General features: G+C 39.6%; 1 long non-coding RNA gene across 1 annotated transcript in view; it reads left to right on the forward strand.

The window, feature by feature from the left end:
• Positions 1–15,162, forward strand: part of LOC142854889 (uncharacterized) — a 27,649-nt gene extending 12,487 nt beyond the window's left edge. Inside the window, exons 2-3 of the long non-coding RNA XR_012911383.1 lie at positions 8,582–8,697; positions 15,003–15,162. This is a non-coding gene — a long non-coding RNA (uncharacterized LOC142854889). The remainder of the gene's footprint in view (positions 1–8,581; positions 8,698–15,002) is intronic.
• Positions 15,163–16,285: the final 1,123 nt, after the last annotated feature.

The following is a 16,285-nucleotide window of genomic DNA, read 5'->3' on the forward strand; positions in this document are numbered from 1 at the left end:
TCTTATTCCAATGGAAATTTTAATTTACTGTTGTCTCTTCACTCAGCAAATAGCCACTTGCCTTTCCTTTGCAGGCAAGATTGTTCTTTAGCACATTTTCATCAAATAAATATTTCGTGAACATTTACTATATACATGATATACTGTCAAGTGCTGAGAAACTGCTCTTAGCTTAATAAACAGTACTCAGACAACATTAAAACACACTCACACAAACACACAGACATCTAGCAACAATTACCTCTCTTCCTTGATAAAGGGAAGTGTTGGAAGTATTCACGTGACAATAAGTAAAATATAACAAGAGAACACTCAGGAAACTTTCATATTGTAGCTTTCCAAGGATGACTTCATAAAGTCTTCTTCAAGTAGAAGGACTGACGGGAGAGGAAGGGAAAAGGAGTATGGTAAAAGGGAAACTGTCATTGAAAGCTGAGCAAACACAAGCACACAAAGGCCATGCTGTTGAATATAACTACAGTGATAAGGACTTTCAAAAAGCAAAACAGTGATGGTGATTGAGGCACCAGAACAGAATTACATTGGATATAAGTTTTAAAGTCACATGACAAAGGGGAGTTTAAAGTGTTCAGGATCTCTGCAGTCAGCTGCACTTTTTGATTGCTTGGTTTGCTCTGAAAGGAGCTTGCTGACTTAATTTGGAGAAGATGACTGGAACGGAAGGGGCATTCTGTCCCTGAAGGACATTTTAGATTCCACAGAAACAGGACGGAGACTCTACAGTTATCCCCCAAGGAAAGGTATCCCTGCATGGATAAGTGGTCCCATAGGCAGTGATGCTTCACAGTCCTCAAAGAAGCCGAGGTTCAGACTTGTGTTGTATTAGCAGGTCAACTTTGTTAAGTTCCTGTTAGTCTTCCTATGCTGACTATGACTCCATAATCCATTTTTTTCTCATTAAATACCCAAACTATCATTGTTTCATAATTTATTTTATAGAAAATTACTATCTATTTTATGGGAAAATTATAATGTAGAGGGTCTTGCTGCCCATTTCAACTTGCCAATAATTATTAGAAGCCAATAATTGTACCAATAATGTAGACTTTTGCCCCCATAGAAAGGGTTTCAAAGGCATTGTGGTTCCATGCATAGCTACATAGTCAACAATATATCTCTTCTGGTCCCCAGAAGTCAAGATGTGAAGAACAGGCTGAAAATTCTAACCCTTGTACATTCATTGCCACACTCTGCTCCTATACTATTGACTGGTGATCAGTGATGTTTCTACGTCTTTTCACTGTTTTTGTGACAACCAGAAACTCTCAATTCCCAGAACCTTGTTTATTTTCCACACTGTAGTTTTTATATGGCTCTATATACCTACCATTAATCATCCATGTGCCCTTAGCTCCTGAGATTGTCTATCCATTATCACCGAGATCCTCAGGATCTGTGGAAATCCTTTTATCTTCTTGTGCTGGCTGCAATGCATTTCATTTATGGAGGTTGCATACTCCTCTTGAGGAGTCAACTGGAAATCTGTGCCTTTGTCCTCTTCAACACTCCAGAGTATCCTATTCCCTGTGTGCGTTTTCACTCCCTTGCTTTAGTATTATGAACATCATGATCTCCACTTCGTTTAAGTCATCTAAAGAACTCCAGGCTCCTCTTAAGTCATTGTGACATGCCCCTTCAGATCATGGCTTACTCTGCCACAATTCCATTTTAGATTCTGATGGTTTGCAAGCCCTTGGTGTATAATGTTCCAATACAATGATTTTTTTATTATTCTTTCAAAATTTTATAGTCACACTCTAGATCAACCATCTATGTTTCTAGGTCATTCCCTGTAGGAGGGGGCCGCTTGTTTGTCTCGGCTGCTTAGGGCCAAAATAATTGCACAGAAACTGTATTAATTAAATCAGTGCTTGGTGCATTAGCTATAGCTTCTTATTGGCTAACTCTTACATCTTAATTTAACCCGTTTCCATTAATCTGTGTATCGCCATGTGGCAGTAGTTTACCGGCCAAAGTTCCCAGCATGTCTCCTGCAGCTACTCCATGGCTTCTCTCTGACTCTGCCCTTCTTTCTCCCAGCATTCAGTTTAGTTTTCCCAACCTAGTTAAGTTCTGCCCTGCTATAGGTCCAAAGCAGATTCTTTATTCATTAATGGTAATCACAGCATACAGAGGGAAATTCCACATCAATTCCCTTAATTTTCGATTCACAGATATTCCCTAAACTCCACCTCAGAATTTACAATTCATTTCACACCTCTTACTTACCATTCTCCCACTTTCTCCATACCTTGCTTCCCTGCATCTTCATTATAAGGAATAATTTGCAACAATTTTCAAATTTCCATAATCAATCAATTTGAATACCCTATTTTCATAGACCTCATTGTCTTGACTTTCTCATGGCTAACACAGTTAGAGAAAACCCTTTACTTTGAAAAGACAAAGCTTAATGGCCTCCTTTACTCCTGTGTCTATGACTAGAAAATATATTCTATGAGTCTATGTCTAATTTTAATTTTGCTACAGTTGTTCATGTATGATTTCAATGATAACAGCATTTACAACACTTTTCTCCATTCTCTGTTTTGTATTTTTTTGTCTTTAAACCTATGGCACTACCTCCCTACTCTTTGTTCCAGTTTCTACTTTACTGAATTAATTCATAAAAGCCACAAGAAGAAAACTTCCATAAGCCCCACCTATCACATTAATAGTGAGCCATTAACGATCATTGCTCAACATTCTTTCCTTCCTCTTATGAGAAGAAACACTGGATGTTCCTATTTAATGTTCAAACACACCACATTTTTACTATGAACTTTGCTCAAGAAATTCACCATAGAAAGGCCCCCTTTCCATCACAAATTATTCCCATCAACTCAATCATTACCATTGTGACCTAAAACCCGTTTGATTTGCTTTCCTAGCTCACCCAATTTCTTTCCTCCAACTACAGCTCCAGTCACTTCTTTAGCAGTGAAATTTCTCCAAAGCACACATGAAAAGTCATGTTTTCTTTTCAACTCTGTGCCTTGAGCCGGTTTCAGTTAGCCGTGGATAAAGATTTCCAGTGCTTGCCCTTTGCTACATTTAAACTTGACTTCAGTCTGCCTCTTCTATTGCCCATAAGTTGCACCTGACATTTTCGCCATAGCTTTTTAGAAAATCACTCTTGTGGCTAATCTCCCACTGATGAACTGGTTCGGGGTTGGACTTCAAGTAATCCTTTTCTTTCCTGTCTCTATTCACCTCCTTCTTCATTTGAGCCAATCCAGTGACATTGAAATTCATCTATATGCTACAGAGTTGAGAAGGCAAATCTCTACTCTGGACTTCTATATTATATAACTTCTTATCAGGCATCTTTCTTCTGAAATACTCCCCAAACCGAATGTGTAGTTAATAGAAATTTCAACTTTTTATATCAGAAATCTTGATGTCATTCTCCATTCCTTGTTATGTCTATGATGTTTTATTTTCTATGTCAACTAAACTGAACAAAGGGATATCCAGATTTCTGGCAAAACATTATCTTAGAACAGTGCTGGAGTGTTCTGGGGAAAGCCCAGTGTTTGAGTTTGAAATGATCACTCCTATCCATATTGGTGGACATCATGCAGCATGTGGAGGTCCAGAAGGAGGAAAAGTGTGGAAGAGGGAAAATCCGTCTCTCCCTGTGGTCTGGAAGATCTATTAGCACTTGCTTTAACACATCACTGCATTCTTGGCACTTTGAATTCAGGCTGTGACTCACAATTGGGCTTCCCAGGTTTCGTGAGCCTTCAGCTTGAACACAGCTTATAACAGGTATGTTATAGTGATGGAGGAAGGTCATTGGCTAATAAAGGAACTGCCTTGGCCCATTTTATTGGTTAGAGCATAGGTAGGTGGAGTAAACAGAACAGAACGCTAGGAGGAAGAGGAAGTGAGCTCAGACTCGACAGCTCTCCTCTCCGGAGCAGACGCCTCAGAGAGACGCCATGCTCCCCACTCCAGGGAAGACACACGCGATGAAGCTCCGACCTAGAATCTTCCCGGTAAGACCGGTGCTCACAGATTATTAGAGATGGGTTGCTCGGTATATCAGAATTAGCCAGTAAGGGCTAAAGCTAAAGGGCCAAGCAGTGTTTAAAAGAATACAGTGTCCGTGTAATTATTTCGGGGCTTAAGCTAGCCGAGCAGGCGGCCGGGGTGCTGGGAACGCAGCCCCGTCGCTCCTTATTACTACATTATAGGACTCCTCAGACTCTGAAATCATGTCAGTCAATCCTCTATAATGCATTTCTCCGTTTTGTTCAATTTTCAAACAGAATCCTGACTTAAACAATCTCTTACTCTTTACACCAAATTCGTCTGCAAATCTTCCTTTTGCCTTTTCTAAGGTATAGTAAGGGAGTTATCTTCTGCTTATATAGCCTCTCAACACTGAGATGATCCCTCCTTGCTTCACCCAATTCTAGGCACCGTTATCTTCCACATATAGTTGACTGATTTTCCCCCTGTAGGGTTTACTAACTTTTCTAGTAAAAGGTGCTACACTACCTTAATTTTTCTCACCTCCCTATGAAGAAAACTCTTACTCCTCTAATGGTTGTGGTGACTTCAAACTATGATGAGCTCTGCCTAGCCCTTGTCTTCCACTGAGGCGGTTTTCAGTATTATTTCTCATTCTACTGTGCTTCCTACATACAATGTGTGGTCAATTGAAGAGGATGAATGGCTGACATTCCCATTTTTCAAGTTGGAACTACTATGAAGTGTCCACAAACTGAAGAATGCCTTATAAAACTCCTCTGAGACATCCCTTGTAACTACAGCATGATTAGTTTCTTTTGTCAAAGCTTTGGATTCTCTTCTCTTACTGGCCAGTTGTTGTTGAGAAGGGTAACTACCCAATCCATTAAAGTATCATCAAATTTGACCTGTGACCTTTGAACTCGAATCATCATAGGAGGCAAACTCTACGGTAAATGTATGGAGCTAGGTCACCTGTCAGTCAGATTGCAATAAAAAACCTCTTCAGCAGCCACAGAAGGATCACTGTCAGTATCTGACATTCAGTTGCAGTGAAATTATTAAAAAAATTCGGAGGCACAAAACTGAAAGTAGATACTAAAATTAATTCAGTGGCAGGTTCACCATCTCAGGAGTTTGAGAAATTGTGGCAATGGTAATTTTAAGGAATTTTGAATAGGATGATTATTTCTAGGGGCCACTGCTATATTGGAAAATGGTGGGGAAATCAATCACTAATATAAAGAGGGTCTTCTGTGGCCAGTGAAATGCAAAGGCTGAAGATTATGTTTTTCTTTAGGAACTGAGTGCTGGGGACACAGAATTCCCAATGCTAGGAGGATTCTCCCACTCAATAATGGGAAAGAGTAAGATTATGAAACCTGTGACATAGGTACTTGGATTGAAGCACTCCCAAACTTTAAATCTCCAGGATTTTCTGAGTCACTGAAAACACTCCTTCTTAATTAGTAGACCAGGCTTTCTTTGATTGTGGTCTCTTCTTTGCAAGATTAAATGTGCTTTTCCCAGGATGCACAACCATTCCCATTCTATCCCATCTGCAGTCATGGCCAGGTCCCAACTCTGCCTGACACTAAATCAGTAACTAAGATTAAGTCACAACTTACTTCATGTAGATAATCTACTAAAGTAACAAAGGGGTTATAACCTAAATAAAAGCTAGTCAATATATGTCATAAAGATCCTGGACAATAAACTTGGGATACCAATGTGAGATTGTTGAATCAAAAGTATTTATCCACATAGGAATGCTCTCCCCAGTTACAGGACTTGAAATTTGTGCAAAGTACCTGGAAGGTAAGATAAGGTGATAGAATGAGGATGTCTCATCGAAGCCTGGACAAATCTGTAGCTGAAAGTATTTCTGTGTCCCACCCAGTCCCATAGCCTCTTATTAAATAGTCATTCAGAGGCTTTATATTAATTATAATTGTGTGGCTGATGGCTCAGGCTTATTATTAGCTAGCTCTTACATTTAAATTGACCCATTTCTAAAAATCTGTATATCGCCACATGGATTCCTGGTGTTACTTGTTTTCTAATACATCTTGTTGCTCTGGCAGCTTGCTGGCAACTCTCTTGACCCTGCCCTTTTTCACCTTTATCTCTGCTTGAATTTCCTGCTTAGGTATATTCTGCTGTGCCATAGGCCAAAGTAGCTTTATTCATCAACCAATAAAAGCAACACCTATTTGCAATTTATAGAAGGACACCCCACATCTCAAATTTATTGGCTCCACTCTGAGGTGGAAGTATCAAAACTGTTTAAAACTACAGTTGTGAGCATCAAAGACTCACATAAATGGGCATCGACTGAGTTAGAAAACCTATCAGACCACTATGATCTCTGAGGGAAAATTTTATGTATCAAAGGAAAAATGGCATTGTTAGCTGCACTGGTAATAACCAGATTCTTTGATAACAGTAGGACTCATAGGGGCCCTAATTAATGGAGACAAGGTGGCAATGCTGAACTGTCAGACTCCTATTGATACAATTATTATCATGAGCAGTAGCATTAGAATGGCAGGCGGGAGAAGGCCTACGGAGATCTATAGAGGTAGAGAGTATAATGGAAATTATGTAAGAGCAAGATGTGTATGTAATCTAGTTAAGTTACAGTGCATGAAGCAAAATGAAGGAGGATGGAGGCTGAGGGCAGTCACTCAAAAAAAAAAAACAAACAAAAAACAAAAGATGTTCCCATCCCTTACCTACATTCTACATCTACCTAAGTCTGTTTTTAGACAGTGGGACTGCTGGCTGAAGGTATGACTCTTCCCTAAGAAAGAAAGCTGAAACACCACAGAAAGACAGCAATGATTCCCATAGTCTATTCTAATCAGACCTTGGCATTTGCAAATGTATTATACACAGGAGTAAAAGAAAAAGAAAAGTGTTTCAAAAGGTTTGTTAGACACAGGTTCAAATTGACACAGATACCTAGAGTCATGAACGTCAATACAACCATCCTGTTTTGAGTAGAATATACTTGATAGTCAAATTCCAGCAGTGGCCCACCGTGGAGTTCACAAAGACCACTAGGTTTATTGACTTGTTTGCACAACTGAAGTAAATCTGATAAACCTGGGGAATGCCCTCTCATGGATGTCTGGGCTCTAGGCTAAAAGCTAGAAGACAAAGGCAAAGTTTCGGCACTGACCATTTATAATGGTAGTGGATGTACTGACACTGAAACCAAGGCAGAGTAGGCAAAGATTATTGCAATCCTGAAAGATATAGTAGATTCAAGATCATTTACCTAGACTCTATTTTCATTTTAATTCTTTAGTCAGCTCTCTGTAAAATCTAGGTGGATCCTAGGTTTACAGTTTACTGAAAACTCAATAAACTATGAAAAGCTAACATATACTTGTTTTGCTAGTATAAGTTAACAATAGTTCATGTCCAAGGGGCTTAGTAATATTTGACTAGGTATTACTTTTCATTTTTTTCCTTTTTATCTATTTTTTCAAAGAAAACAAACTATCTTTTTTCATTATACCTTTTAAATATCACCATAGAACCTTCATCCAGCAACTAATGGAAACAAAAGCAGAGACACTCATTGAAGCACTGAACTGAGTTCCCAAAGTCCAGTTGAAGAGTGGGAGGAATAAGAATAAGGCCAAGACCATGATGGGTACTCCAGAAACAGTCTACCTGAGCTGATGGGAGCTCACCAACTCCAGCCGGACTGGGAAGGAACCAGCATAGGACCAAACAAGTCCTTCTGATTATGGTGGGGCAGACAGAGAGGCTTCATGATGCCTAACTAAAGATATTTACCTCCTTACAAAATTTTCATTGTGTTGGCCAGACCAGAATATAGACCTACACCAAATTAAAGAGTAGACATGGGTAAAACCTCTGACTTAAATCAAACCTTAAGCTACAGAAAAAAAAAATAGAAACAAATGTGCACACCCAAGAAAATCATAATCTCCAAGAGTCAGTTCACATCTAAATGAGGGTTCTTGCTTTGATGCAGAATTAATTAGTATCACTCTTCCTCTTCATTTCCTTGCCCAGAAATCAAGTTCCTCAGCTGTTGGAATTTATGAGTCTTCTTTAACACTGTAGCAGAAACATAAAGAAGGGTTTTGTTTTGTTGTTGATTGCCTTCAGTGGTTCCTCATTTGCCTTATAATTGATATTTAGATGTTGCCTAATTCCAACACTTCATGGTTTTTTTTTCTTATGGTTTACATGTATTCTATTTGATGGCATTTAACCTTTGGTTTTATCACCTTTTCCTTGGAACTTTCTTCTTAAATTAGTTCTTCCATCCTGCCTAGCAATGCTGCTAACTCGGGTTTATAGCAATCTGCTTCCTGTAGGGATAAGTCCCGCCCCTTGGGGGGCGTGTTCGCCTTGGGCTAATGTCTGCCTATAAATTTGGTGAGCGTGCTCCCAGCTCTCTCTTCTGCTTTCCTGGTCTCCGCGGGAACGGTGGTTCTGTAAGTCTATTTCTACATTAAAACTATATATATTTTTACAATCTGCATTCGTTTACGCCGCTACAGCTTCCTATCATCATTCATCTTCTCTTCAAGTAAAGGTAGATGCAACTCAGCCTGGACTCTCTTGCCTCTGGGAGATTAAACCATACATACGCTGGAAAACAGTGGATGGAGTGGAAGGATCAGAAAGCCTCTAAGAGAAAATACAAAGAAGGTAAGGAATTTTGAAAGAGTTCTCTCAAAATCCTTCACCCTATCTTCCAGGCAGCAGAAGGTGAATCCGGGAGGGAGTTAGCAGTGGTCCAGTGTTTCAGGGCTCTGTAAAACAACCCAGAGAAATAGATTCACCACACATTAGGAGGTCTAGCAATAGAATTTTGGGGTGGGCTGTGAGATGATCTAAAAGTAAGATGGATATTCACTTGGCAATTTTATATTAAATATATTAGTCAGTAATGTGTTTACTTGATGTGGGAGTGTCATATATCAATCTATTGATTTCTTTGGTTAAGCAATAAAGAAACTGCTAGGCCCATTGGATAGGCCCACCCTTAGGTGGGTGGAGTAAACAGAACAGAATGCCGGGAGGAAGAGGAAGTGAGGTCAGACTCCACAGCTCTGCTCTCCGGAGCAGACACAGGAGAGACGCCATGCTACCTGCTCCAGGGAAGACGCACGCTATGAAGCTCCGACCCAGGATGGACTTAGGCTAGAATCTTCCCGGTAAGCGCACCTAGGGGCGCTACACAGATGATTAGAAATGGGCCAGAGCAGTGTTTAAATGAATACAGTTTGTGTGTAATTATTTCGGGCATAAGCTAGCCGAGCCGGGCAGGCGGCTGGGGGGATCGGGGACGCAACCCTGCCGCCGCCCATATTACTACAGATGGCGCCCCACGTGATGGACTAAACCCACTTAAAAAACCTGAGAAGGCTTAAAAATAATGGAGAGAGAGTTTAACACAGATTTTTGCTGTTTGTTCGTGGCGTGCCGTAGAGAGATTTCCTGATTCAGCAACAGCAGCAGAAAAAAAGCTGCATTATCTTAAAGCTGCTTCCTGGGGCTGTGCCGCCAGTGCAAACTCTGGCTTTATGTTTGTATTCCCGCTTGGGATCGGAAGGAGAGTGCTCTGAGACCGTGAAGATGACTCAGAGCTCCCCGCCTGCTCCTGGGCAGAAGGCAGAATCAGGCTTAGGCAGGCGGAAGAGCATGGCAGATTCCTGCCGCCATACAGGGATGTGTTTTTAGACTGTGCAGTGCTCTGCGTGTCAGATTTGGATGTTACTTGGATGAAAAGAATTTCTGTGCTGCACGCTCAGTCTCAGAATTAAAGTGCTGAGTGCCGCTCCTACCTGGTAGCCCCAGAGCTCGCACAAAATGGTACGTCCTCCATTTTGAAATTTTCCTGACTCAGCAGCAGGAACAAACCTGTGTTGTTTTAAAATGCCGGCTTTCTGGGCCATCCTGCCAGGGCAAACTCTGACTGTTTGAGGCAGGAGGGCCGGCTACCAAGAGAGGACTTGAGTGTTGTCTGTTGTAGCTTGCTGGCTGGCAGGGACCTTGAAATGCTATAAACGTGGCTACAGGCAGTACCTCCGCCATGAGGCTGGAAAGCTAAGGAATGGACTGGATCTAGCCCGCAAAGCCACGGCTTTAATTCTACTGATATTGCTTGGTAAATTAAAGACTCACGTGGTCAGAAAAACAGAGAGAGATACAGTAAAGAGAGATTCAAAGACAGAGAAAATTTCTGAATGGTTTAAAGTGTGTTAAAAATATATGCAGACTAAAAGTTAAAGTTCTTAAAGTAAAAAAGAAAAGGAAGAGAGTTGTTGTGTGTACACACCTTTAATCCCAACACTTGGGAGGCAGAGGGAGATAGACCTCTCCATGTTTGTCTTGAGATAGACTTCAAGGTGTGTTAGCACACGCCTTTAATCCCAGTGCCTAAAAGGCAGAGACAAACAGATCTCTGTGAGTTCAAGGTGTAGTAGCAAACACCTTTAATCCCAATGCCTGGGAGGCAGAGACAGGCGGATCTCTGAGAGTTCAAAGACAGCCTGGTCTACAGGGTTATTCCAGGTCAAAGATATATGCTCAAAAAGCAAAAAGTTAACCTAGGAATGTCACAGCTTAGATTCTTAAGCGCCTAGTGATTTAAAGGCACAAATCAAAAGTGCTCCTGGATAGTAAAAAATTGCAGATTCACAATAGGACAGATTCAGACCACTAAACAAGTCACACTGTTGGATGAATGTACGTAGGCTTGGGAGAGAAAAGAAAAGGAATATAGAAAATAAAGTTAATGGTTTAAAAAGAAAAAAGTAAAAGGTAAAGTCTTTAAAGAGACAGAATAAAGTAAAGTGATAGAGTAAAAATAAGCCGCGTAAAGATGAAAAATTCACAGAGAGTCTGGATTCTTTGTATTATTGTGTTTTCTTTAAAATTTTTGACTGTGAAGGAGCTAAGTACAGAGAGACATTTCATTACCTGGGCTGCCAAGCTAAACCAGAATGGATATAAGGGTATTACGATTTCAGAATTTGGGTCTAAGGATATGATGCTTTGGAGAGAGTCTTCTTTTGTTTTCACAGAGGATGAGACTCTATGGATTTCTTCTATTCCGATTTGGTATGATGGACCACGTCCTCCTGAAGGGTTGCTGTGAACATCTTCAGAAAATTGCCTTGCTCAACTGCCAACTGAGATAAACCTGGCACACAGGTTACACCCTAAAATCATTAACGACGCCCCTATTCAGCAGGAAGCAGTTTGGAGAGAAAAAACTGCGCCCATGTTCCCAAATATAGTTTATAAATGTTCTTTTACATTTAAAGGGGGAAATGATATAGGTATGAATAATTTGTATTGATAGAGATTTACGGTCAATTTTGTTATATGTATAAATGTTTCTGATGTAATTTTTACTTGATAACTGTTTTGTTATATGTAATTTTGCTATGTTAAGGTTAAAGCCTTCCTTTTTTTTTTGTTTAAACAGAAAAAGGGGAAGTGATGTGGGAGTGTCATATATCAATCTATTGATTTCTTTGGTTAAGCAATAAAGAAACTGCTAGGCCCATTGGATAGGCCCACCCTTAGGTGGGTGGAGTAAACAGAACAGAATGCCGGGAGGAAGAGGAAGTGAGGTCAGACTCCGCAGCTCTGCTCTCCGGAGCAGACACAGGAGAGACGCCATGCTACCTGCTCCAGGGAAGACGCACGCTATGAAGCTCCGACCCAGGATGGACTTAGGCTAGAATCTTCCCGGTAAGCGCACCTAGGGGCGCTACACAGATGATTAGAAATGGGCCAGAGCAGTGTTTAAATGAATACAGTTTGTGTGTAATTATTTCGGGCATAAGCTAGCCGAGCCGGGCAGGCGGCTGGGGGGATCGGGGACGCAACCCTGCCGCTGCCCATATTACTACATTTACTAACTTTCATTTGATGGTTCACAACCTAGGATGGTGTTAACCCATTTTGGGGGCATTTAAAATAGGTAGGGACATTTTTATCATTACAATATGGACAAATATACCTTGTATAATGATGGTAGTGATCAAAGATATAAACCGGAATTCCTGAAAATTCAGTCCTATGAAGAGTCAGCTTATACAGATTGCCATCGAGGCTCTAACTGAGAAATACAGTCACATGGATAGAGACAGATTGTCAGCTAGTTGTGACCTCCCATTTTACATATTACTGATAATGAGCTACCTTTAGCAAATGCAGCAGTTACTGCAGCACTATTACCTCCACCTTTGGCTGTGCAAATAAAATCTGTACTTTTAAAACTGTCTATTCAGTGTCAAGGAGAAAGGTCAAAATAGCTGTTTATTATACAAGTCATAAAAACAAATAATGCCTCTCTGATTCAGCTACTTTCCACTTCCTCATCAGCTGAAGGATCTTAGTTTTAGAAGCATGCACACATGCATGCTCACACGTGCACACACGCACATGCACACGTGCACACACGCACACACACACACATTTGTGCATGTGCAAATGCATACACACACACAAAAAAAAATTTCCAAATTCAGAGACACAATGTCCATAAACCAAAGTTTTCTCAGAAGACTTAGATATATTTCTCAAGATAAGCGTAAACGGATGTGTATACACAAGTTGCCATGCAAATTATTAACCCCAGAAAAACAGACTGTGTTTATCAAAAGAAAAATTCTCTGAAGAGAATTTTAATAAATATGTAAATAAGGATTTATTACAACATCACTGGGCATCCTCAGGTTCAGACACGGAGGGCTCCGAGGTGCACAAATCAATGCCGGGTGAGGACCACGAACAGCAAATGCTGATCACACTGGCTGAAACTTCCTTTATCCATCCAAAAAGGTTTTCAGCTGCTTGGGAAAGTATTCCTAGGCTTCTGTGAGTGGGGAGAGATTTAGACACTTACATCATGATTTGAAGACTGCACCTGCTGGGGTGAGTAACTGGCAGCAATGGGACTGTTCTGAGTAGCATTTCATGAACTTCTGTGACAGGAGGGCTGGTTCACAGGTCTCCATGTTACCCATTCTTCTGTGCTGAGCATCTTTGAGTAAATCACGTTTCCTTTAAGGTTTCAGATTTTATAGTTATCTAAACATTCTGTTTCCAAGTGACTTGTTACTAGAGTATATATTTAATATCTGAATATTTCTCATGTTATTTTTTGTTTCCAAGTGACTAGTTACTTAGAATATATTTTTAATATCTGGATATTTCTCATGTTATTTTGAAATTCATAGCAGTAGAAAGTGCTTTTTTTTGTTCTATGACTGTATTAAATGTACATGCCAACCCCTTTTTCACTCTTTATTTTTTTTTAAATTCCAAATCTTGTCACTACTCATATGGGCCTTGAATTGATTATGTAGACCATGCTGGCCTCAAACTCACCATCCTTCTTCCACAGTCACGTGATTGACAGAAATAGACTTGTCTACTACCACATCTGGCTTTTATGTGTTAATGTCTATATTCTATAATTTTCCTTGAAATTACTTTCCTTCTTTTTCTTTTTGCACTCGTAGATAAAGAAAATTTCTATCATGCAAGAGAGACTCACTGTAAAAATATAGACTTCAAAAATTTTACTTATTAAATATTAAAATAAGATTCATAGCAGATTATGTTACTCTGCCTGTTAAATCAACTTTTAGCAATGCTGATTTCTTTCTCATATCTAACTAAATGTCTAATTAATAATTTAGCCCAATTTGGGTTGCAACTTAAAAAAAAATACACCATCATAGAGACAGGAAAAGTCACAAGGAGCTGATTCCATGGAAAGTTTGTTGCCTGGTAGCACTGGATTTTGTTCCCAAAAGTTTGATTCTCTAGATAATATATAGAGCCAACTAGTCTCTCTTTGCTTCTGATCTATGCAAAATGAAATACACAATTCCATAGAAATGGAATGTTAGTTATTATTGGAAAGGGAAGGATTGGGACCTATGATATCACAAGTTTCCTGGAAGTTTGTCAGGCCTGCTTCTCTGGTAGGTATATTACTAGCTTACTGAGTCTTCTAACCTCTCAAGGTCTCAATGAAATTTGTTAAGTGAAAATGAATTTCAGAATTCAAACCCTGTATTTTCCTGACTTTCTCTGTAAGTACAATGGAAGCATAAAATTACATGAAGGAAGGAGGAAAAGAGATTTCATGACCTTAAAAGAACAGAAATATTCTCTATGTCAGAAATTATGAACAAAAGTATGAGATTATCTCCAATACAGAGAAAGAGTTCTAGAAATAAACTAAGCAAGTATTAAGCTAATATTAAAAACTCACAAAATTCAAAAGAAAACTATGACTCACATTGTTAAAATAAGTAGATGAAAAGAATCACCTGTGATTCACCAGAGCCAATGGTCGTATCTCAAATCTCTAATAAATTTATGAAGAGGTACACTAATAGTGCTGGGAGGCTATTTTCTTTCTCATATTTCAATCTCATATGTTGAAATATTTTGACTTTGTAACTTAAATTTTTCCCCATCTACAGCCACCCTTCCATGTGTACCCATCTTCCTCTTGATTATGTTTCCCTACACTCCAGTGAAGAAATAAAAGAAGTCAAATTTTTCCTAACAGCCCAGCACCAAACTTACAAACTTACCTGCACTTGTTACTTTATTCTCTGTCTTGCAAATTACAAAGATCATAATGTAGTTATTTCATAAATCAGAAACACACTGCCCCAATTCTCTGAATCACATGTATACTCAGATCCTCCCATCATTATTCCCATGTGCTGATAACAGAGTCATCTGCAGATTCACACACTCTAAAAGCAAACAGAAATCTGTCATACTAACGTTGATTGCCTCAGACATCTTGGAAGAATGGTCTCACTGTTTCCATTCTTCTCTGATGTTTATTCTTTGTTTTGTTGCAATCTAGTTGTTGAAACCACAACACACAGAATATGCTGCTCTCCATTCTATTGGATACATGGAGTCGACTGTTCTAATAATCACTTTTTGTCTTTCCTTTGTAGACCTTTGAACCTTCCACCTGCTGGCTCAGAGACACCCTGGTCATTTATTATCCAGGATTATTTCCTATGTTGCCTCCTCCTCATCAACCCAGAGTTTGGCTCTAGATTCCTGGGTGAGGGGGAACATTCTTGTCTAACTGTCCTCCTAGACTTGCAAACTTGTGGAGTTTTGAATTTCATCAAAATCCCAGATCTGTGAATTTATATATCTGCCTGTCAATCAATATTAGTTTTCTATTTCAGGGAAAATCAAGCATGAAAAATCCAAATGAACTTACTTTGGTGATATTCCAGTTGGCCATGACTACAAAGATACTATGTAAAAAATAATCCTTGAAACAACAGTTCAAAATAATAACTATTATCTCATCCACCTGGTGGCAGGCTGGCTGGAACTCTTCTGCTTTAGTCTTCTACCCATCAACAAGGTTATGGGAGTGCATGTGCTCTAAAAGATTGGGTTTGATGAATATTAGCTTTCCATTGAGAACTTCCAATGGAGAAGCTTCCAGTGGGGACAGTGGAAGAATCATCATGCTACGGCAAAGTTTAGAACTGACATATTGACACCTCTGTCACACTGCCATTGCCGTGAACAAATTGAACATCCCTTTAAAAGAGGAAATATATATATTATGACCCACTGGTTGAGAACCGCTGGCATAAAGAGGTGTCCAGAAAGCATCAGGTAAAGGATCCATATGACCGACCCTCTGACATAGGCCATTGCTTTCTTCCTATCTCTAGAAAGACAGTGTTGGCCTGCTTGAAGTAGATTCTTATAGGAAAACATTCTCTTCTACAACTAAATCTCAAAGACAATTACTAACATCTATGATACCTGTTTCACAGTGGATCCTGTGTGTTAGAAGTATAAGGTCAGTTTTCTTAATGACACAGACACTGTTACCTCTCCATTTTATAGGTAAACTTGGTCTTTAAAAGGCATAGTAATTCCCACCAACAATGCAGGAGTGTTCCCTTTACCCCACAACCTCTCCAGCATAAGTTGTAATCACTGTTTTTGATCTTGGCCATTCTTACAGGTGTAAGATGAAATCTCAGAGTTGTTTTGATTTGCGTTTCTCTGATGACTGAGGATGTTGAACATTTATTTCCTTAAGTGTCTTTCAGCCATTTTAGATTCCTCTGTTGAGAGCTTTCTGTTTAGGTCTGTACTCCATTTTTATCAGATCATTTGTTCTTTTGATGACCAGTTTTTTGAGTTCTTTGTATATTTTGGAGATCAGACCTCTGGTAAAACCCCTTTGGGTGTCAGTGTG

This window comes from Microtus pennsylvanicus, chromosome 7 (genome assembly GCF_037038515.1).
Source record: "Microtus pennsylvanicus isolate mMicPen1 chromosome 7, mMicPen1.hap1, whole genome shotgun sequence".
Lineage (NCBI taxonomy): Eukaryota > Metazoa > Chordata > Mammalia > Rodentia > Cricetidae > Microtus > Microtus pennsylvanicus.